The 22409-nt window shown below is 48.2% G+C and overlaps 1 pseudogene; it reads left to right on the forward strand.

Annotated features, from left to right (window-relative positions):
• Positions 1 to 16343, forward strand: part of LOC112548488 — a 48172-nt pseudogene extending 31829 nt beyond the window's left edge.
• The last annotated feature ends 6066 nt before the right edge of the window (positions 16344 to 22409 follow it).

A 22409-nucleotide genomic window follows, 5' to 3' on the forward strand; every position in this document is an offset into this window, starting at 1 on the left:
AAAAAGCAAAACACGGGGTGTTTTCTGGGGTTGGTTCCTAGTTATAATTTTGGTCACCAACATTTCTGTCGCTCCAGAACTGGAATTATATTCTAAGGATGTAAATAAGTGCTGTGGCTTCCATGGGGAATCAATCGAGTCTGTCATGGGCACAATTCTTTCTCAGGTGGTTGATTTTTGAAGATGCTTAAAAGTCAGTAGGCCCAATTTTCAGGTACCCTAAAGCAGCCCTTTTACTTCAGCCTTGAAGCAGAGCAGGAAAGTGGGCATAAATTACCTGTACACTTGCTTAAACAGCCGTTTTTGTTCTCTACAGTAAAAGAAAATCAGGTCTTCTGTCTCAGGAAAAGACGGACAACATGGAAACTGCAAAATGAACATAATTTCTGCAATGCTTTCTTGCAATTGTACTTTTCCCCCGACAAAATTAGTCTCTGCTTTTTGATGACTTCTTGTTCCTCTCTTACTCCTGATCTTAATTTCCTGTCTGATCTGCTCACCTTCATTTTGATTTTCAGCTGTGGATTGATTATAAAGTAAAATCTTATGTTAAGTTTCCAATTGAAAGCCCTTGTGGGCAACTCCATAAGCGTGGGTTTACATAGTTAGAAATATAACCTGTAGAGGTAGGCAGGGCCGGTCCAACCATCAGGCAAACTAGGCAGTTGCCTAGGGCGCCAAAATTTGCGGGGGGGCACCAAAATTATATGCAGAACAAAATAACAGGAACATCATTCTGAATAACAGCCCTGGCTAGCTATGGCTCCACCTTGGTCTAAGACCTTTGGTTTGCTAAGGGGAGAAAGACCTTTAATGAAAAGTGTGAAACAATCCATACAAAATGTGTTTGTATTGTTTTATTGTTTGATTCAAATATCAAATACAAACATTTAAAGTTCATTCTAGACTTCTTATTTTCCTCTGTGTTGGAAGTGGTGGGGGCGCTGAGATACACAGTTTGCATAGGGCACCATTTACCCTTGGACTGGCCCTGAGGGTAGGGGAAACCCTGCCTAGAGCATCATCCCACAGTCATCCCGGAGGCCACCCCCTGCCTCTCCTCTCCTCTAAGTCCTCATCTGGGCTAAACATCCAGTATCTGCATCTGGGATTGGTGAATCTAGGTGCATGCTTTTCGTTGGCAGCAGGGCAAATGGTTAGGGCTCCAATGGGTGGAAGCATCGTAAAAATATGGATCGACACCCACTGAGCTCCAGGCACCTGGTGGAGGATCCTCTTTGGACAATGGCAGGAGCCACATGGCTGAGTTAGCAGGTGCTGCAGGGCAGACGCAGCACCCTCCAGCCATCGAGCCTTGGCTCGCTGCTGAGTACAGGTTGCCGCATCCCAGAGGCCAAAAGCAAATCCCAACAAAGTGAAGTAAAAGGTCTGCTGTATGCCAGTGATTCAGCATTTGTTGCCCTTTCTGAGAATGACCTGCAACATTTACTGAATTCCTTTGCTCGTGGTGCATCCCTTTTTGGCCTCTGGATTAATGTACAGAAAACTAAAGTCCTGGACCAACCACCTCTTGGCAGAAACGTATAGCTTCCTTCACCACCAGAAATAAAATCTAATGGCAGTCAATTAAACAACGTCAAGTCCTTTTGCTGCCTACGTAGTACAGCTACTGATGGCATAACATTGACAGGGAACTTTCAGCACGCTTAAAGTCAGCTGCCTCAACTTTCGGTTGCCTGCAAAAAAGACTATGGACGAGACAGGGTGTCAAAGTATCTCCAAAATGCCAAGTTTACACAGCTGCTGTGGTCCCTTATCTCCTATACTCATTAGAGACCTGTCCACTTTATCATCACTATATCAAAAAACTTAACTGCCTGCAACACCTGAAGCCACCTTCAAATTTAAACACATTACTTTTTGACCTATTTGCAGCAGCTAGAGAGAAAAACTGGTCACTAGCCTCCTTATGGCAACCTTTCCAGCTCCTTCAACCTTTCGTCACATGGATGGCCTTCTAAGCTCCAAGTCAAACTTTTGGGCACAAACTGACCGGAGACCACTTGAGACTGGACATAAGGAAAATCTTCTTTACTAGTTGAGTGCCAAGGGTCTGGAATAGGCTCCCCCAGAGGTGGGAGAGTCACCCACCCTGACCATCTTCAAAAAGCATCTTGTACGCCAGAGTACATTCAGTTCAGTTATGGATTTAATCTCTCAGAAGCAATATTTAAAGTTTCAGATGTTAATTTATTTCTTAGTCCTGAGGTTGCTTTGGGCTAGAAGGTCCTCTTTAACAGCTGTATGCAAGCTATTGTCCACATAGATTCCACTTTTGGCTGACGTCAAATGTCTTTGAATAGTGTGGCTGCATGATTAACTGCATGTCTAAGATTTCATTTAGATATAGCAGCTGTGTGTCACAACCCAAAGGTGTGATTTTTGGTTTTGTGTGTGCTTTGGCACCACTGAATTATTTTCCCGCCAATTTGTAGCTTTCTTTGCAGTGTGCATTTCTTCTTTGCAGCACAGAGATGCACGGTGCAAAGAGTTCCTGCCATTTGTATTATAATTCGAGCCCCATTATTGGCTTGCGTGAAATTATTCACACGTGGCGGCTAGTGATTGGCTTGCTAGCTGTATAAAAAGCTTGAGTGGTTTCCGCCCAAGTTGGAGGACTCCACGAACACCAGGAGGAGGAGACTTCACGCTGTGTGAAGATCTCTAAGCGCTGCGGAGCCTATTGGACCCAGCGCATTTCAAGCAGGCAACAGGGGTCTGATCAGCCTCTAGCCTCTCCCCGTCGCCGAGCGCAGTCCTCGACATATCCCTCTCCCTGCGCGCAAAAGGATCCACGGAGCCTCGACAACTCCGTGGGAGAGATCCGAATATTGTCTGAGTCCTTAAACGAGGATTTAAGCGGAGCTGTGCCTGGGAAACTGTCCAGCCTACACCGCGACCATCTTCGGTGTAAGTAAACAATCTTGAATCAACCATTACGAGTCCGTGCCTAATTCTAGCGTGTCGCCTGTTTTCTCCGACCCAGCGTGCCCGGGCTGCTGGCCACAGCCCGCGCGGCACAAAAAAGGGCCCGGAGCGCTCCCGGCTCGCACACTGTGTACTTACACAGCCACTAGGTGCAGGGTCCTGTATTGACTTCCAGCTCTACCAAGCCATGCAACAACTATCATTTTACTAATTTCTTCACTGCAGCCATGCTCGTGTGGTGTGTGCCTTCCCACCACCTGGTGTCAGGGCAGCCTAAGCATACACTTCCCTGCTGGCCCCTCGCAGATGTGCACCTGGATAATTTTCTCCAAGAGCTTCCCCAGGACCGAGGTAAGACTAACGGGCCTATAGTTTCCTGGGTCCTCCTTCCTCCCTCTGCGAGATCCCACTCCTTAGGGGTGTGGGAGACCAAAGAAAGCACGTGAATTTCTCCTGACAAGAGATGGAGAGGCCCTGTATCCTTTCTACGGAACCAGAATAGCAGATGTACCATTTTGCTCGTCTGTTCATCATGCGAGTGATACCTGTGTATAGATTTCATAGACATTAGGGGCGGGCTTAAAGAGACCTGGTAAGATCATTGGGTCCAGCCCCCCTGCCCCAGGGACAGTAAGTCAGCTACAGTCAAAGGATCCCAGCAAGATAAATGTCCACATATTTCTTGAAAATGTCTGGAGTAAGTGCTTGCACCTCTCTGGGGGGAGTCTGTTCTAGGACTTGGGGGCTCAGACAGTAAAGAAGTTTTTCCTTATATTCAGCCTGAAATGGTCTTGCAGGAGTTTGTGACCATTGGACCTTGTCATCCTCTGGGGTTCTGTGGTGAAGAGGTGTTCCCCCAAATCCTGATGTACACCCCTGATGTACTTATAAGTTGCCACCAGGTCCCTCCTGAGCCTGCGCTTCTCCAGGCTGAAGAGTCCCATAGCTCTCAGCCTCTCTTCATAAGGCCTGTTCTCCTGCCCTCCGATTATGCACGTGGCTGTCCCCTGGACTCTCTCCAGCTTCTCCACATCCTTCTTGAATTGTGGAGCCCAGAATTGGATGCAGTACTCCAGCTGCGGCCTCACCAAGACTGAGTACGGTGGGAGGGTGGCATCCTGGGTCTTGCTCGAGATGCATCGGCAGATGCAAGCCAGAGTTTTGTTCACTTTGCCAGCTGCGGTATCGCATTGGTGGCTCACATTCATCTTGTGGTCAATCATGACCCCTAAGTTTCTTTCGGTCATGATGCTAGCGAGTGTAGCATTGCCGAGCCTATAAGTGTGCTGCAGGGTTTTTGTTCCCAAGATGGAGCACTTTGCATTCCTCCGTATTGAATGCCATCAAGTTTTCATCTGCCCATCTTGCAAGCCTATCGAGGTCAGCCTGGATCACCAGCCTATCCTCAAGTGTGGACACTCTTCCCCAGAGTTTGATGTTGTCAGCAAACTTGGCCAGTCCTCTTCTGACACACGTGTCCAGATCTTTTATGAAGACATTAAAGAGTACAGGTCCAAGAACGGTGCTTTGTGGGGACGCCACTAGTCACTGAGTGCTATGTTGACTCGGTTTCATCAACTACCACCCTGTGGATCCAACCCCGGAGCCAGTTCTCCAATCATCGGACTGTGGAGCAGTTGAGGTCGCAGTTGCCCAATTTTTTCATGAGGACATCATGGAACACCAGGTCAAAGGCTTTTTTAAAGTCCAAATATATGACATCTACCTCTTTACCTTTTTTCCAGGTGATATGTCACCTGGTCATAGAAAGAAATGAGATTGGCCAAGGAAGACCTACATGCGACAAACCCATGCTGGCTGCCCCTCAAGATGCTGCCCTCTGTTAGCCTATCAAGAATGGTTTCTCTGATCATTTTTTCCAAAATCTTCCCAGGGATTGAGATCAAACCGATTGGCCTGTAGTTCCCCAGGTCTTCTTTCCTCCCTTTCTTGAAGATGGGCACCACATTGGCCCTCTTCCAATCTTCAGGTATTTCACCCAAGCGCCAGGAGTTCTCAAATATCCTTCCCAGTGGCTTCATTATGATGTCTGCCGGTTCCTTTAGCACTCTTGAGTGCAACCTATCCGGACCAGTTGATTTGTGGGGGTCCAGCCTCTCAAGATGCTCCCTCACAAGATCCATGCCAGTGGTGGGCATATCCTCATTCTGCTTCATGTTAGGCAGGGTGGTCCCTTTGGGCTGGTGAAAAACCAATGCAAAGTAATCATTAAGCAGATTGGCTTTTTCCTGGGTGTCGGTAGTCAGCTGCCCCAGCTGGTTTAGCAGGGGTCCAGTGTTGCCCTTGTTTTGCATAGATTCATAAATTATAGAGTCAGAAGGCACCCAATGGATCATTGTGTCCGACCCCCTGCCCCTGGCAGGAAAGAGGACCGAGGTCAGACGACCCCAGCCAGGTGATTGTCAAGCCTCCTCTTGAAGACCTCCAAGTGATAGCACCATCTCTCTTGGCAGCCCATTCCAGGCCATCCTTATTGTAAAAAAATTCTTCCTAATGTCTAACCTAAATCTACTCTCCACTAGATCTCCAGATCCTTCGTGTCCCTCTTGAAGTGTGGCACCCAAAACTGGATGCAGTACTCCAACTGCGGCCTGACCAGTGCTGCATAGAGGGGGAGCATCACCTCCCTCGATCTGTTGGTCATGCATCTGCTAATGCGCGACAAGGTGCGATTGGCTTTGCTGATGGCCTCGTCGCATTGCCAGCTCATGTTCATCTTGGAGCCAACTATGACTCCAAGATCCCTCTCAGCCACTGAGCTGCTGAGGAGGTCATCCCCCAACCTATAGGTGTGCTGGGGATTCCTCCTCCCTAGGTGGAGTACCTTGCATTTATCTTTGTTGAATTGCATCCTATTACGTTCCACCCATTGATCCAACCTGTCCAGGTCGGCCTGTAACTGCTCCTTGCCCTTTGGTGTATTCACTTTGCCCCATCATTTGGTATCATCCGTGAACTTGGAGAGGGTGCTCTCCACACCCTCGTCCAAATCGCTGATGAAGATATTAAATAACACCGGCCAAAGGATTGACCCCTGCGGGACCCCACTGCCCACCTCCTTCCAGGCCGAGACTGACCCGTCCACCACCGCTCTCTGGTGCAGTCCCTGAGCCAGTTCGCCACCCACCTGACCATGTCGGTGTCCACTCCACAGCCCGTTAGCTTCCCTATGAGAATAGGATGCAAAACTGTGTCGAAGGCCTTCCTAAAATCCAGGTAGATGACATCGGCCTCAGCTCCTGTGTCTAGGCAGTGTGTGACCTGCTTATAAAAGGCTATAAGGCTTGTCAGGCGGGATTTACTTGTGATGAACCCGTGTTGGTTTCCATTCAGCATCGTTTCCCCTGCTGGGCTTTCACAAATACGCTCTTTGATGATTTTTTCTAGTATTTTCCCAGGGATAGAGGCAAGACTGACTGGCCTAATGTTACCTGGCTCCTCCCTTCTCCCCTTCTTAAAAATGGTCACCACGTTGGCCTTTTTCCAGTCCTCAAGGACCTGGCCAGAGCACCACGAGTGCTCAAACAGCCATGACAATGGCTCACCAATGACACTGGCCAGTTCCTTCAGCAGCCGTGGATGGAGGTCATCCGGGCCGGCTGACTTGTACCCATCCAGCCCCTCCAGGTGCTCCTTAACTAAGTCAATGCTAACCTTTGGTAGTCTGGTGCCTTTTGGACATCTGTCTGTGCTCAAGGTGGGGGGATTGCCTTGGCCAGTATTAAGGCATACTGAAGCGAAGAACTCATTGACGAGCTCTGCCGTTTTCTCTGCGTCAACCACCAGCTGTCCTGATTTGTCCTGATTTTTCTTTCGACTCCCCTCATATCTGAAGAAGGACATCTGTAGAGGCCAAGTGGAAGGTCCCAGGGGGCACAGAAGTGGGAGATGAATCAATCCAGTTATCCATTTGTTTTATGGTATTGACATTTGCTCTTTTTCAGGTTTGCAACAGTAACAGAAACTGCCATTGTGACTTGGGGTGGGTAAAGAAAGAGGATTTGGAGGAAGTGTTGACAGCGGGCCTCCTCCGTCTTCAAACTGTAAGTGCAATGGAAATCTTAATGCTCTACATACTTCACCTGCATGTTTCATGTTATTTGACTCTTGGATATCTACCTGCTTGGAGTTGCCCTTGTTTTCATTCACATCCTTTCACTCTAAGGTCAAATAATCTGTTATACCTGAACATTTAATCGTGCTAGTTTTTATTTTTCTCCTAGTCTGTCTTCCACTTTTTAGCCCTAAATGCCTGTATGTCTCAGATGCTTCCCTAGTACAGTATGTTTGTGCAGCACATGCTCATTCAGTCCCTGTAGCATAATCTCCAATTTGTACTGACATTTTCATCCAGCAGACCCTGAAGGCAAACAAAGTATAATGTTCTCTTTTTTTCCTGCCCCAAGAGACCTGCTTTTTCGTAATTATTGCAATAGAAATTGGTGGCCTCATCTGTCTCATCGTTATTGGCATTGCAATCTGTAAAGGAGTTAACATACATCAGTTGGGAAAAAAGTAAGTCAAATGCTGTAAATATTTCCATTTCTACTGATTTGTAACCCAGATACCATACCGGTACCTTTCCAAGAATTCTTGGCCTCTCTAATGCACTGCTGCCCACCTGCTTTGTGAAACACCTCTGACCCGTCCCCCAATTTGCTCATTATTGGCCTAGGGTCTTGCCAGTGATTCTCATCCAGGTGTGGCTCCCTGGCCCGCACTGACCAGCCCCACTGGAGGCGAGCACTGTCATAAATAAATTAGCTTTTGAAATTGGATGAAACTCAATTCACAGACGTTACAAAGGGGTACCTTCAGTCAGACAAGGCTGAGATGCTTCTGGGCTTTGCTGGTTGCTCCCTCCACCCTGGCCTTTTTCTGCTATATGGGTCAGGGTGTTTTTAAGCCTCCCCAAAGGCATTGCATGTTGCCTACAGCTAAGGTCGAGGACTTCAAGTGGGGTGTGTTGATTCTTCTGCTAGGAGCAAAGCTGGAGGCTCCCACCTGGAGGGTCTTGCCCCTCTCTGCTCCAGGTCAGGCTGATGCCACATTTAGTGTCAGGAAGGAGTTTTACCCCATGGTCAGATTGGTATGGGCGTGGGGGCATATTGCCTTCCTCTGTAGCAGGGGGTGTTGCCCTCTACCTCTTGTGCATATATTAACAACATTTTAAAGAAGCAGAACAGTGGCTGCTGTGGTTCCCCTGCTTTACCTGTGATAATTTAGGGTGTTAAGTCTATGCTGTGTCAGGGTTAAGGGTAGTCTTATGTAGAGTTTAGATTATGGGTCTATGGGATGATCCTGTCTCAGACAGGGGGTGAGATTAGATGACCTCTGGAGTTCCCTTCCAGCCCCACTTCTCTATGACTCTATAACCACTGGCCTAGTCTAGACTGGAGTGCAGTGTGCTTGACCACCTGTAACCAGTGCCATGATATGCAGGTATGCAAAGGGAAATGAAATTAGGACTGAGCTCTGGGTCATCCCCCCATTGCTGGTGGAGCTAAAGTACGTTTTGTGCTTTTTGCGACGATGCATACTGCAGCATAACGTCAAAAGCTGTGCTATTGCTCTGCGCTACCAGCTTTGCAGCAGCCACCTCTAGCAGCTTGAGCTCATTGGAATATCGACGTTTTCCCCTGGGAAGTTTCCTTCTGCAAATTTACCTTTGGGGAGTTGTAAAATTTCAAATGAAAAAAAAAAGGTGAAAATCTTTAAGCGTTCGTTTAATTTAATTTCATCTTGTCTGTGCAGGTTGGGTTTTTGGAAAAGGAGGAAAAAAATGGGGTTTCGTTTCCAGTTTTGGAGGGCTTCTTTCTGGGTCTCTTCTTTACTCGTTTTTGCCCTTTTTGCACCAAAGGCAAAGGCAAAGAAAGACCGAGAAAAAACCTGTGAGGAGGTTTTGTGGGGACTGACATTCTTGTTCCTCTTCCTTTTATTCTGGGGGAAAAAGATGGGCACTGAAAGTGAGAGACAGCAGGGGGCTCAATCTGACCGCTGTTAGAAAGTGAAAGCATGAGGGTTGCACTTGCAGCCAGAAGGAGTTCCTAGAGCATCTCTACGTATTCATACTCTTCGGATGGGCAGTTTCCCACAGTATCCACTCCTATTGCGGCATTTCTATTCATTTGCTCCAACCTTTGCATCTCCAAGGCAAACGTTAGCCTCCTTTGTTTGGGAGGGATCCCCAAGGAGAAACGATGACACGTTATAGACTGGTTGTGCTAACAGCTTGAGTGGAAATTTCCTGTGTGGGGTGGCATCCTCCTGAAAGGCGGTAAAAAGAAGGGTCAGTCATGAGCACTTGTGTTCACTTCTCCTTTTAGAAAAGGTAGAAACCAGAATGCAAGCTTTTGTGATTGAGAGAGAAAATAGAGAGCATTTCCCCAAGGGCTGAGGAGAAGTTTCATTGGCTGGGTTCAGCTCTGGGGTCCCACATTGATGTGGGCTTCTGTCCAGAGAGTGAAGAGTCATCAATCCCTTGATGTTTTAAAAAATATATATATTTTTGGTATTATGCCTAAACACAATATGATGCTTAGCTACCAAGTGGTGAATAAAGATGCCTGTGAGATGCACTTTTACTGAACTGGAGCTCTCGCAGGGGTATCTACTCCAACCTCCAGTAGAGATGCACAGAGCGCTGTCCCTAGCCCCTCTCGGATGAATGCTTCTGGAAAAGCCCCAGCGTGGGACACTCCACAACTTCCCAAGGTGGCTTGTTGCATTGTCCTGCTTTCACAGCAAGCCGACTTTGTCCGAGATGAAATCTAAATCTCCTTTGTGGTAGTTTAAGCCCGTTGTCTTGTGCCCTGCCTTCTGTGGCAAGGGAGAACAGGTCTTCTTCCACTTGATGGCAGCCTTTTAAATATTTGAAAACTGCTATCTTTTTCCTCTCCTTAGTTTCCTTTTATGCAGAGTAACCTTGCCTAGTTCCAGACCCATGACTGTCAGGGTATGCTCCATGGGTGGCAATGGTGGCAGGGCATCGGGGGGCTTTGAGCTGGCTGTGTAGAAGAAAGCCCCCTTTTCCTCTTGCCTGCATTTGCTCTCCCCTCTTTGAATATGTTTTTCCTCTTCTACCTTTTCTTCCTTCCTCTTTCTTTCACTTTAAGATAAGGAATTGTGTTTTAAAATTTGTATGTGTGCATTTTGTATCTCCCCGTGTATTTTGGTATTTTTATCTATTTGTGTGCCATGGCATTACTTTTGTAGCATATATTTTATACTCCTCACCTTTCAACTTTAAATGTGTTTAGTGACAATGTTAACAAGGGCAGGAGTCAAACTGCCGCTTCCCTGTATCAGGTGGGCCCCTGAAAGAGCAAGTGAATCAGTGATTGAATGCGTAACACAGTAGCAGGCAGCAATTAACACCTAGGGAAACTGCAGATCAACCAATGGAAGAAATCAATAGAAGACAATGTAGCAACCAGGGCATCTCTAAACGTCACTGATCAAGGGCTAGAAGCCCTAGCCTGAGTTAATCAACGCCGGGGACCAACTTTTGGGCTGAATATCTCCAGATCGACCGCTCCCAGAGCCCTATTCAAAATTCATCACCGGACTCCCAAACCTGCACATACATGCGGACGACCCCTAGGGCTGACAGATGCTATTCAGTAGCCACCGAGGGGCGGGGGGGGAGTCCCACGAGGGGCAATGACCCCTGGATTGGGCAAACCTGAAAACCGGGGAGTCACCAAAGTCTGCCAAGGACAGATAAAAAAGCAGTGAAAATTGGCCCTCAGAGCAGCTCTCTTGATCTCCAACTTGACCAGCACCCGACCTGTCCAGCCAGAAGGACCAGCCAGCGACCCCCTTCTGGAGGATAACACCACGCTGGAAGAAGCCTCGACTGGCCATCGACAGCAGACTCCAGCACTTGTAGGATAGGTATACCCGACTTTTGTAGCTTGCTACCGTGTGTGTGTGTGGGGGGACCAGCCCCAAGGTTTATGATTTAACTTCATTACAGTGCTTCAATCCGCCTAATAAACCAGAATTTTAAGGATCCCGAGTTGGACATTTGTAGCCAACAGCTTCAGTGGCCGTGCAAGCTGCTACTGTCCATGCATCCCCTCTGAGTTCATGTGCTCCCTCTGCTTATCACGCTGTGGCCCGGCTCTCCCAAATTGTCACCATGTAGTTTGCATTGTAACCCCTGTATCATCTCCATTGCTCACCTCTGGGCCCTCTCCAGTGCTTCTACATCCTTCTGAAAATGTGGAGCCCAAAACTTCACACATCGCTCCAGCTGAGTCCTAGAGAATCCACCGGGCCTGATGAACTTCATCCCATGGCACTGAAGGCGCTAGCAGACAGCATCTCAAAGCCCTTGGCAAGTATATTTATCAAGTTGTAAGAGACGGGCAGAGTACCAGGGGATTGGAAAAGGGCCAACATAATGCCCCTCTTTCAAAAAAGGAGGGCCCAAGGAGTTAGTGACTGGTTAGTCTGACTTCAGTATTTGGGAATGTACTGGAGAAAATTATAAAGAAGTCCACTTGTAAGCATCTGGAGAAGGAAAGGATGATCATGAGCAGCGTGAATTTGCCAAACAAATTTGATCTTCAACAAAATAACTAGCTGGGGGGGAGAAAGGGGACTGCCCTGGACATGGTGTATTTGGATTTCTGCATGGCTTTTAATAAAGTCTCATACACACTTCTTGTCAATCAAATGGAGAAATATGGGCTTAAATACATTTTCTACAAGACAGCAAGATAGTTGGCTCAGTAACCACAAGCAAAGGGTTGTGATGTATGGATCAATGTTGGACTGCTAGAAGATCTTGGTTGAAGTGCTGCAGGGGTCTGTCCTGGGTCCAGTGCTATTTAGCATGTTTATTCATGGTTTAGATGCTGGAGTAGAGTTTTTTGATTAGGTCTGAAGATGACCCAAAACTGGGAAGGACTTCAAGCACACAGTAGAATAGGAGTAGATTCAGAATCGTTTTGACAGATTGGAAATGTGAGCCCAAAACACCAGGATGAAGCTCAGTGCTGAGAAATGCAAGGTACTATGCTAATCAGAAGCCCAAATATAGAATAGGAGCTAACTGCCTGGGTGGCAGTACTGCTAAGAAGGGCCTTTCGGCTTTGATGGACCACAAGCACAACATGAAACAGCCAGGTGACAAATAAGCGCATGCAATTTTGGGCTGCATCAATAGGCGTATTGGACATAAGACATGGGAGGTGGTAGTGCCACTGCTGTGGTAGGCCACATCTGAAGTACTGTGAGCAGTCATGGGCTCCATGTTATATGAGGAATATGGAGAAATTCGAGAGGGTCTACAGGTTGATAATGAAAATAATAAATGGTTTGGATGGCAAGCAGTAGAAGGAAAGGTTGAGACAACTAGGCATGTTTAGTCTGAAGAAGAGGTGATGAAGGGAGAGACGTGATAGCCGCCCTGAGTTATATGAAGGGTTTCCATAAAGAAGTAGGAGAACAAGTTTACTGGCTTTCTCCAAGTGGCAGGTTGTGAAACTTCAAAACTGCAAGAGAGTGGGTTTAGACTGGCGGACAGAAAACTTCTTCAGTGCACGAGCTTTGAGGCAGGGAAACGTACTGTCCAGGAAAGTTGTGCAATCTCTTTTCATTGACGGTTTTCAAAAAGAGGTTGGATAAGCAGAGGTCAGGGATGAGCTAGGAGTTAGCAGTTGCTGGACTGTGCTGTGAAGAGAAGCAGCTGGAGGCCTGGGAGAGCCCTGCCTCTGCATCACTTGGAAACCAGGCGAGGCGCTCTGTAGCCCAGAGCCAGTGGAAATTAAGAGAGACCATGCTCAGCAGCAGGAGGATGAAGCAGAGCTCTGCAACTGGCTTGGTTATGAAAGGTCAAAGGAGCTGGGCAAAGTTCACAGAGGTGACTAAATGACAGAAAAGAGGGTTCTGGTGCTGCAGTTGGGGTTGGACATGTGGAGTTGGGTGTGAGGCATCTGTGGTCACGCCAAGTGAGCTAGACCCACATCTGTGTGCTTCCACAGCAAGAGCTGCAGAGCAGAGACCCGCCTTGAGCCTTGCTGCCTCTGTCTTCAGTCCTCCCATGGGATCTAAGGGTTCTTGCTGAGGTGCAAGGTCTTTGATTCAATAGCAGACCAAGGACGCAAGCAAACCGAAGGATTACTCGGCTCGGAAGCTAACTAACTAAGACGACTCAGGGAATGATATATTTGGCGAAGTTAAAGTTGCGAGACGCAGCACGTTTCCTGGTTCATCAGGTCCGACGGGTGGAAGAAACAGAGGTGCTGGAGTCCTGCATCCTGCTTGTAGCAATGAGCAGGGGACTGCTACGGAGGGGCACAAGTTACAGGAGGGAACAGCTTGGAGGGGTTGGGCATCCCATCTGTCCGTCAGCGCTGCAGATGCAGCTTCTCTGTACTCTGCTCTCTTAATAAAGAACCACTAGAGTTCAGCAGACGTAGGCTATGACCAGACTGTACTTTGTAAGTGCTTGAAAAGGGGAGAGGCAGCTGCTCCTGGGGGTCGTGCACCAGCTGCTGTGATGTACCTGTTAAGTGATGCAGGCTGGCTAAATTGCTGCCGCTTTCATCCTGAATGAAACAGGGTTCAAGTTGCAGCGGCTTTGCTACGCTTGCATTGCTTGTGTCGTCTTCCTCGGTGTCAAACTCCTTGGGAATTCTGCAGCTGAGTGGACACTGAAGGAGGAAATGTGCCTCATCCTTTATGCCCTCAGTCAGGGAAGAGCGAGGGGTCAGGCCAGAGCACATTATGAGTATTGCTAAGACAACATAGCTGAGGCCCAGAAGGATGCAATACTCCCATAAATGCTTATGCATGTGGGCATGATCCGTATTGGAGAACTCCAGCGACTGACGAGTAACCATGCGTATCCAATATTTATCCAGCTACATTTTTATTTAGGAAGTGCTTTAAAACATGGGAGAGCGCTTTATTTCAAGTGCTTTAAAACATGCAGTCGAGGAAGCTGGCAGCTGGTAGCCAATGCTTGCATACCACTTTTGGCTGCTGCTGCCAGGCACTCCTACAGTGTGTCTCTATGGCAGAGGGTAGGATTGTGTAGAAGTGACCCCTTGTTCTACCACCCAGCTGAGCGCCAAGGCTCACATGGCTGGTCCTGCATAGGTTTTCATGCTCCTACTGGCTTCCCCTTGCCCCGCCACGCAGCTGAGCCCCTTGGCTGGAGGGCAGCACTCTGGAGAAGGATCTAGGAGTCTTGGTGGATCACAGAGTGAATATGAGTCTGCAGCAGTAAAAGAAAAAGAAAAAGAAAAAGAAAAAAAAAGTGAATCCAGTTTTAGGCTGCATCAATAGGAGCATTAGGTACAAGGCATGGGAGGTGATAGTGCCTCTTTCCTCTGCAGGGGTTGTTCCTCATCTACAGTACTGTGCAGTTCTGATTTTAAAAAGGACACGGAGAAGTTCGAGAGGTGCAGAGGCAGGTGGCAAAAGTGATAAAGGGCTTGGAAGGGAAGTCATACGAGGAGAGCTTGACAGAAATACAAATGTTCAGCTGGCAGAAAAGGTGCTTAAGAGGAAATGATACCTGAAGGGCTGCCATCAAGATGAGAGTGAACTCCTTTTCTCCATCACAGCGAGGAGGAGGAGGCATGGCAGTGCCTTGAACTGACAGCAAAGTAGGTTTAGATTGGATACCAAGAAAAGTTTCACTGTTAGAGCAGTGAGGCTGGGGAGTACACTGCCTCGGGAAGCTGGTCATTGGAGGTTTTCAGGAAGAGGTTGGATAAGGATGGGACAGGGATGGTCTAAGTGCTGAAAGGCTTGGTGTGTGCTGCAAAGAGCAACAGGTGGAAACAGGGAAGAGACCCCGCTCACAGACGCTGAGAGCAACACGGAGCAGGTGGATGCTGGTGAGGACCGTGCTCAGCCGCAGGAGAATGAAGCGGTGCTCCTCGCCCGGCTTAGTTCAAAGAAGAAGATCAAAGCGGGTGGGATAGCTTTATGGAGGGGACAGGATGACAGAAAACAAGGGGTGATGTGTGGAGCTTTTTGCTGCCCCCAGGTTGCAGAACAGAGTGGAGGGTGTTTGGTTTTTTCCCCCAGGTTTCTGGGCTTTGATGGTTACCACATGGGATTTTTTTCCGTTACAGGTGTCGGGGGCTTTATTTTTTTTTTGCCTTCCTTAGAAACATTGGCTGCTGGCTGCAGGCAGGGCTGGGTATGCTGACTGCAGTGTCCCAGCACTGACACCTGGAAGGTCCTTGTTGGAGCATGTTCCCAGCACTCAGGGTCTGACCGATTGCCAGACTTGGGGTCAGGGAGGACGTTTGCCCCAAGGTCAGATGGGTATCGTGGAGAAGTATCATAGAGAAGTCGGCCTGGAAGGGACCTTCAGAGGTCCAAGTCCCTGCATGAGGTACGGACTATGGGGGGGGGGTTGCCTTCCTCTGTAGTGGGGATGTGGCCTCTTCTTTGGATCTCTCAGATGTACTTGAATAACCCTTGGATGGCTGCTTTCAATAGCCCAAGGGGAGCCCATGACTTGAGGAGGTGGCAGGCTATCAAGTGGCCATTGCAGCAGCAGGAGGGGTCATTCTCCCATGGTGGGAACCCTCCCAGTTCCCCCCTGCAAGAGGTCAGCCCAGAGGAGTGCAGGGGGCATGCGACCCCTGCGGGAAGGCTTTGGGAGCCTTGCTGGAGAGGCCCACGTGGCTGGTCATGCAGAGGCTCTCGTGCTCCTGCTGGCTTCCCCTTGCCCCTGCCACCCAGCCCAGCACCAGGGCAGCTGTTTAAAAGCTGGTGGCTGGAAGCAGTGATCCCAGTCTCAGGAAGGCACGGGAGCCTTTCCTGGCTCCACTTCTGGTCTCCCGGAGGATTTAAGCTGGGGAAAAGTGTACAAACATTCGGCACCCGGAGAGACACTTTCCTGGGAGCCATTTAACTCTGGTTGTTCCAGGGTTATTTTTCTCTTGTGGCTCTGGGAGAAAAAGCCTGAATGTCTTTGGTTTCTACCAGAAAAACAGCGATTTTTTGCGGTAGAAACTGAACGCCCGCACCTAACATAAATTAGCCACACAGAACTTTATGCTGCCATAACTGTGCTGCTCTCCAACCTGATCTAGCTCATTAGTAGCTGCTCAGGTGTGTCTGCGCGACATTGCCATTTGCAGTTTAGATATACCTGAAGTAAAGCAACAGCCCCTTTGCTGTTGGCCGTTGACACAGAAACATAACTCTGGGATTTCCTACCTTGAATATCCTGACATTTGCTGTGTTTTACTGATTGTGATCTCAGAAACCCTGGGGACATTATTAGTAATGTTTCTGCTTGTGCATGAAATGCATTGTCTAAAATAGAGGCTGTCTTCCAGGATTCCTCCAGAGACCCCAAAGGCAGGACAGAAAGCAGACGAAGTTTCTCATAGTCCACAAAAAGTAAGTGTGGCTTCAGAGGACTTATCTCATGCTCTTTAATTTGTGAGAGGCAATGGGAGCACTTTCTATCCTAAAATCTTGGGTCCTATTTATGTTTTAATTTAAAAAATGAAGTTTTAGTGGAACTGGAGGGGTGGGGGGGGTTGGAGGAGTTTTGTTTAGCCCAGGAAAATTCCTCCCCTCTTTTTCCAGAGCAGTCCTTGATCCCTCAAATAAATTTTTTTCAGTGGTAGTTGAAATTTGGCAAGAAAGAACCATTGGAAGAGGTTCATTATACTGTTCTAATGAAAAGTGGTTTTGCTCTGGATAAAATGAAAGTCAGCGCAATGAGTGAAGTTTGGTCACATAACCCTGGATTTAACCAACTGGAGTTGCATTCCCAGCTGGACCTCCTTGGTTCAAAAGCATGCGTGCTGATACAGCAGTGAAAATGAATGTGGATGTTAAGATTAGTGCTGGCTAAAAATAAGAACTCTGTTATATAGATAGATAGATAGATGGATAGATAGAGATCCTATATATAGGATCTCTCTATCTCTATCATCTCTATCTCTATCATCTCTGTCTCTATCTCTAGATAGATATAGCTATATATATATATGGAGATATTTTGCTCTACACAAGGGCAAATGTGAGAACTTTTCACTTCCTTTGTGCAAAAACCAAGGACAAGAGGAGGACGGAGGGGAGAGAAGATTGCCCCCAGTCCCGTAGGAAGGACACTGACCTGACCTGGAACATAAGAGACGAAGCTTCAAGTTCTTGCGGTGCCTGGCTGTCCATGGTGCTGTTCTGTGGTGTTTCTCTTTCTCTCTGGATTTGATCGATGATTCCATCCTGCGCTGGAAGATCATTTCTTGATGAAGCGGCACCAAAACTGATCCAGCTCCGCAAGTTTCAGTTTTGAGTAACTGACATTTTCCAATGAAAGACATTTCCTCAAAAAGTTCCTGGCCATTTCTAGTTAGGATGGCAAAAGAAATAGGGCACAGATGATATGGAAAATATGATGGTGCCGTTTTATAAATCTGTGATGTGCTCACCTAGAATCCTATGCACTTTGCTTTACATATGTTATCATGAAGGTATTACAGAACTAGTGTGGGTGGGCATGAGACTTGAAAGATAGCAGGAATCATAGAAAATGAGGGCTGGAAGGGACCTCAGGGGGTCACATCTAGTCCAATGCCCTGCTCAAAGCAGGACCAGCTCCAACTGCATCATCCCAACCAAAGTTTTGGCTACCTGGGGCTTCAAAATGTGAAGAGGCTGGCAATGCCTCTTCAGAGGAGAAAGATGATCCCAGCTGGAGTTTACCTGAGAGGGCAGTGACAATGCTGAGGAGGGAACTCCCGATGTGCCCGAGACTGAATTTACCAGAGCATCAGGTACGTCGCATTGGCTCCTCCTGGTGCTCCTTCTGGCATGAAGTTCTCTCTGGGAAAGAGAGCGGGCAGGAGAGAGGACACCGGCAGGATGAAAGCTCTGGTTGAGAGCGAAGAGGCTATTCCCCGGGAATGGGGCTTGAGATCAAGATGGTCTGTGAGCTCGGAGGAGCTCTGTGAGTGCTGCTGTCTGTCAATCACAGTGGCGGCGAGGGTTAAAAGCCTGAAGCTTGTGGACTGAGGAGGGAAACCTGAATATACAGGAGAGTTTCTTTCTTCTTTTGAGTTTCATTGGCAATGTGGATCAGGAGACTGTAGCTCCAGGGGGTAACGGTGGGGGGGGCATTGTCTCGTATTAATGAGATCAATTAATGGAGCCAAGGAGTGAAGCCTAGCTAGCCCAAGAGGGATTGTGGCTTAAAGGACCCACACCCATGGGGTGTCAGCAGCAGAAGCACTGAGTTTGGTTTTTTGTGTGTGTTTTATTTTCTGCTTACTGAAAACGGGGAGGATTTCCCCGCGGCAGTTTTTTTTTTTTGTCCGTTATCCCACCGAGTGAAGGAAACTCTACAGGGTGACTGGACTCTGGGCACCCAGCCTTGAAAAAGAGAGGAATAAAAGACAAGATGAGGTATAGGATCAGTTTGATTTATTAGACTGGACAAACAAGTCCAGGTCCGAGTTGCACCCTGGCCGAAAGGGATCACCAGATCGGTTGACTTGCACCATGGTCAGAAGTGACCTACGGGTAACGATTGACCATTGCATGAATGTGAGCCATCGGTGCGAGGCAGTTGTCAGCAGGGCAAACAACACGCTGGCATGCATCAACCATGTCCCTGGCTAGCTGTCTGCCTTTAGGTGCCTTGGCCATTCTGATTTTTTTTTCTTCTCTACATGCTTCTGCTATCTCTTTGTGCTCACTCTTTGTAATTTGACCTAGTTTCCACTTCTCATACAATCATTCTGGAATTTCAGGTAAGAGCCTAAGAACATAAGCAGTGCTGTACTGGATCCGACCAATGCTCCATGTAGGCCAGAAGTCTATGATTAAACACTTCATGATTTAGCTAAATTGGTTTCTAGCTTCTCTTAGCATGAGGATTAGTTGTGATTATGTCTTTAGTATTGTTTAAATGAGAAACTGGGCACTGTCCTGAACAACCAAGGGGGGGAAAGACTGCAGCAAGACCAGGATAGTTTGCAGGGGTGGGCTAACAAAACCAGGATGTGTTTCAATACTGACAAGTGCAGGGTGCTGCACTTGGGCAGTAGTAACCAGCAGCACACTTATAAGATGGGAAACTCCCTTCTTGAGAGCACGGAGGCAGAAAGAGATCTTGGAGTCATCACCGACTCCAAGATGAACATGGGCCGACAATGCGAGGTCACGGTCAGCAGGGCTAACCGGACCCTATCGTGCATCCACAGGTGCATCTCAAGCAGGGCCAAGGAGGTGATCCTCCCCCTCTACGCGACACTGGTCAGGCCACAGCTGGAGTACTGTGTCCAGGTCTGGGCACCCCACTTCAAGAGGGATGTGGACAACATGGAGAGGGTCCAGAGGAGGGCCACTCGCATGATCCGGGGACAGCAGGGCAGACCCTACAATGAGAGGCTATGGGACCTGAACCTGTCCAGCCTTCACAAGAGAAGGCTGAGGGGGGACCTGGTGACCGTCTATAAACTCACTAGGGGGGACCAGAAGGGTTTGGGGAGACCTTGTTTCCCCTAGCGCCCCCCGGGATAACGAGGAATAACGGCCACAAGTTGTTGGAGAGTAGGTTTAGATTAGACATCCGCAGGAACTACTTCACGGTTAGGGCGGCTAGGATCTGGAACCGACTTCCAAGGGAAGTGGTGCTGGCTCCTACCCTGGGGGTCTTTAAGAAGCGGCTCGATGCCTACCTGGCTGGGGTCATTTGAGCCCAGTTTTCCTCCTGCCCAGGCAGGGGGTCGGACTTGAAGATCTACAAGGTCCCTTTCGACCCCACTTCTATGATTCTATGAACTTTCTCCCTTAGACTTTGTGGCTAAGGACAGAAGTTACACATAAACTAGTTTAAGTGATCAGAAACTGGTTTAAACCTGTAACCAAACAAAAGTTCAGTGCATATAAACCAGTTTGAAAATGGCTGAAACTGGTTTAAGATAAACCTGGTTGAATGTAGTATAAGGCTTAACTGATCTGGAGCAAACTGGTTTATGAAACTTCTGTCCCAGACCCCTTCTTGGTTCAACTTAAATCACAGTGCCCCAACATCCCAACATGCCTTCCAGCCCTGGGATGGGCTGTGCTTCCTGCTCCAGCAGAGAAGAGTTGGGGGAAGGCATGGACTATCTCCTCCCAGGCAAACCTTGGCTGGGGCTGAGGCCAGGAAGGGGGGTTAACCCCCGCTTCCCCAAGTACAGAGCTGCTCTGCTCTGCTAAACTTACTGTTGGCTGCGACCATGGACTACAAATCCCAGAGGCACCTGGAAGCAGGAAGAGGATGTGATGAGCAACACTTTAGAGTCCTGCTGCTGTGAATCTGGAGTGAAAATCCCAGAGACCTCACGGGGAGCAGAAGAGGAAGTAAACACACAGCCCACGCTGGTTACGTGCCAGAGAACCATGCTCTATTCACCCCCGGCTTCTGGCTTGAGCCACTGCAGGCACGTGCCTGTATTTCCTGAATCAAAAGTGAATTTCTATTCACTTGTTAGTCAGTTTAATCTCTGCAGTTTAGACTAACCTGCAAAGACTGAATTGATCCTGCCTCAGGCTTTTTGACTGTCTGTACTCAGCCTGTATGGCATTTACCTACCAATTTGCTCTGTTTATGCTGCTGACAAGGAAAGGATTTTTTCTTCCCTCCACTTTCTGAAAATAGGGTGCGAGTCTTAGCAGGGGTGTGTGGTTTCTGAGTACCTATGGGTATGTATGTGTAAGCCTCACCTCGGTGCTCAGGAAGATCTTGGAGAGGATCATCAAGGAGCACATCTGTGGGGGGCCGGCAGGGCAGATCATGCTCGGGGCAATCAGCATGGGTTCATCAAAGGCAGGTCCTGCCTGACCAACCTGATTGCCTTTTATGACCAAGTAACTAAATCCTTGGATGATGGTGTCTCTGTGGACGTAGTCTTTCTAGACTTTAAGAAGGCCTTTGACACTGTCTCTCACCCCATCCTCATCAATAAATTAGGCGACTGCGGCATTGATGCCTGCACAGTTGGATGGGTAAAAAATTGGCTGATGGGGCGCACCCAGAGAGTAGTGGTGGATGGGTTGTACTCAACCTGGTGAGATGTGAGCAGTGGGGTCCCCCAGGGCTCGGTCCTCGGGCCCGCACTGTTTAACATCTTCATCAGCGACTTGGACGAGGGGGTGGAAAGCACGCTGTCCAAGTTTGCTGATGACACTAAGATGTGGGGCGAGGTGGACACACCTGATGGGAGAGAGAGGCTGCAACTAGATTTAGACTACAAAAGTGGGCAGATGAGAATAGGTTGGGGTTCAACATAGACGAATGCAGGGTGCTACACCTTGGAAGAAGGAATCCACAGCACACATACAGGCTGGGGAGTTTACCTCTTGAAAGCACAGAGGCAGAAAGGGATTTCGGAGTCATTATTGCCTCCAAGATGAACGTGAGCCGGCAATGCCAGACCGCAGCCAGCAAGGCCAGCCATACCTTGTCATGCATCCAAAGGTGCATCTCAGGCCAGTCCAGAGAGGTGATCCTCCCCCTCTGTGAGACTTTGGTCAGGCTGCAGTTGGAGTAGTGTGTCCAGTACTGGGCGCCGCACTTCCAGAGGGATGTGGCCAGCCTGGAGAGGGGTCAGAGAAGGGCCACCCACTTGGTGCGAGGGCAGCAGGACAGGCCCTACGAGGAGAGACTGAGGGACCTGAGCCTGTTCAGCCTCAGCAAGAGGAGGCTGAGGGGGGACCTGGTGGCTGCCTACAAGCTCATCAGGGGGGATCAACAGCAAACAGGCAGAGCCCTTTTCTCCCCAGCACCACCTGGGGTGACGAGGAACAATGGTCCTAAGCTGATGGAGAATAGGTTACCAGCATTCATTCCTGTCTGTGGCAGGGGGTCAGGCGAGATGATCTGTTCAGGTCCCTCCTGACCCGAGCTACTATGAAACATAACATAGCATATGCACTGTATTTTTCAGGTATGGTATGCAGTGCAACCTCAGTATAACGAGCCCCTCAGTGCACCAGGGGAGAAGCTCATTAAAAGAGGTTGTTTGCTTTAAGAGGGATAATCAGTTTGCTACATCATTGTCCTGGAAGGATTAGTTGTTGGGTTTGTAAGGGCAGGGCACTGTTATAAACAGGGTTTGTTATTATGAAGTTGTTGTATTGTAACAGTTCTAGCAAATGATATTTCTAATTTTGTCACCAGAATATAAGTAAGGGTCCTTAGAAGAGCCTTTTTGGAGATCAAACTGGAAAATATATATTCATGACACTCTTTAAAAATGATCAGACTTTTTCAAGGTGTTTGACTTGAGAACTCTAAAGGGCAGATACTGATAGACAGGGCAAAGGTAGTAACAGAATCCGGCTAATCATGTAAACTGTGGTGGCTGATCTTAATATTTTATCTTTTTCCGGCGAGTCCAACAGAGAAACAGAATTCCCTTGAAGATGGAGACAGGAAGCTGTTATCGTTGATTCTT

The sequence above is a fragment of the Alligator sinensis genome, unplaced genomic scaffold (genome assembly GCF_000455745.1).
Source record: "Alligator sinensis unplaced genomic scaffold, ASM45574v1 scaffold854_2, whole genome shotgun sequence".
Taxonomy (NCBI): domain Eukaryota; kingdom Metazoa; phylum Chordata; order Crocodylia; family Alligatoridae; genus Alligator; species Alligator sinensis.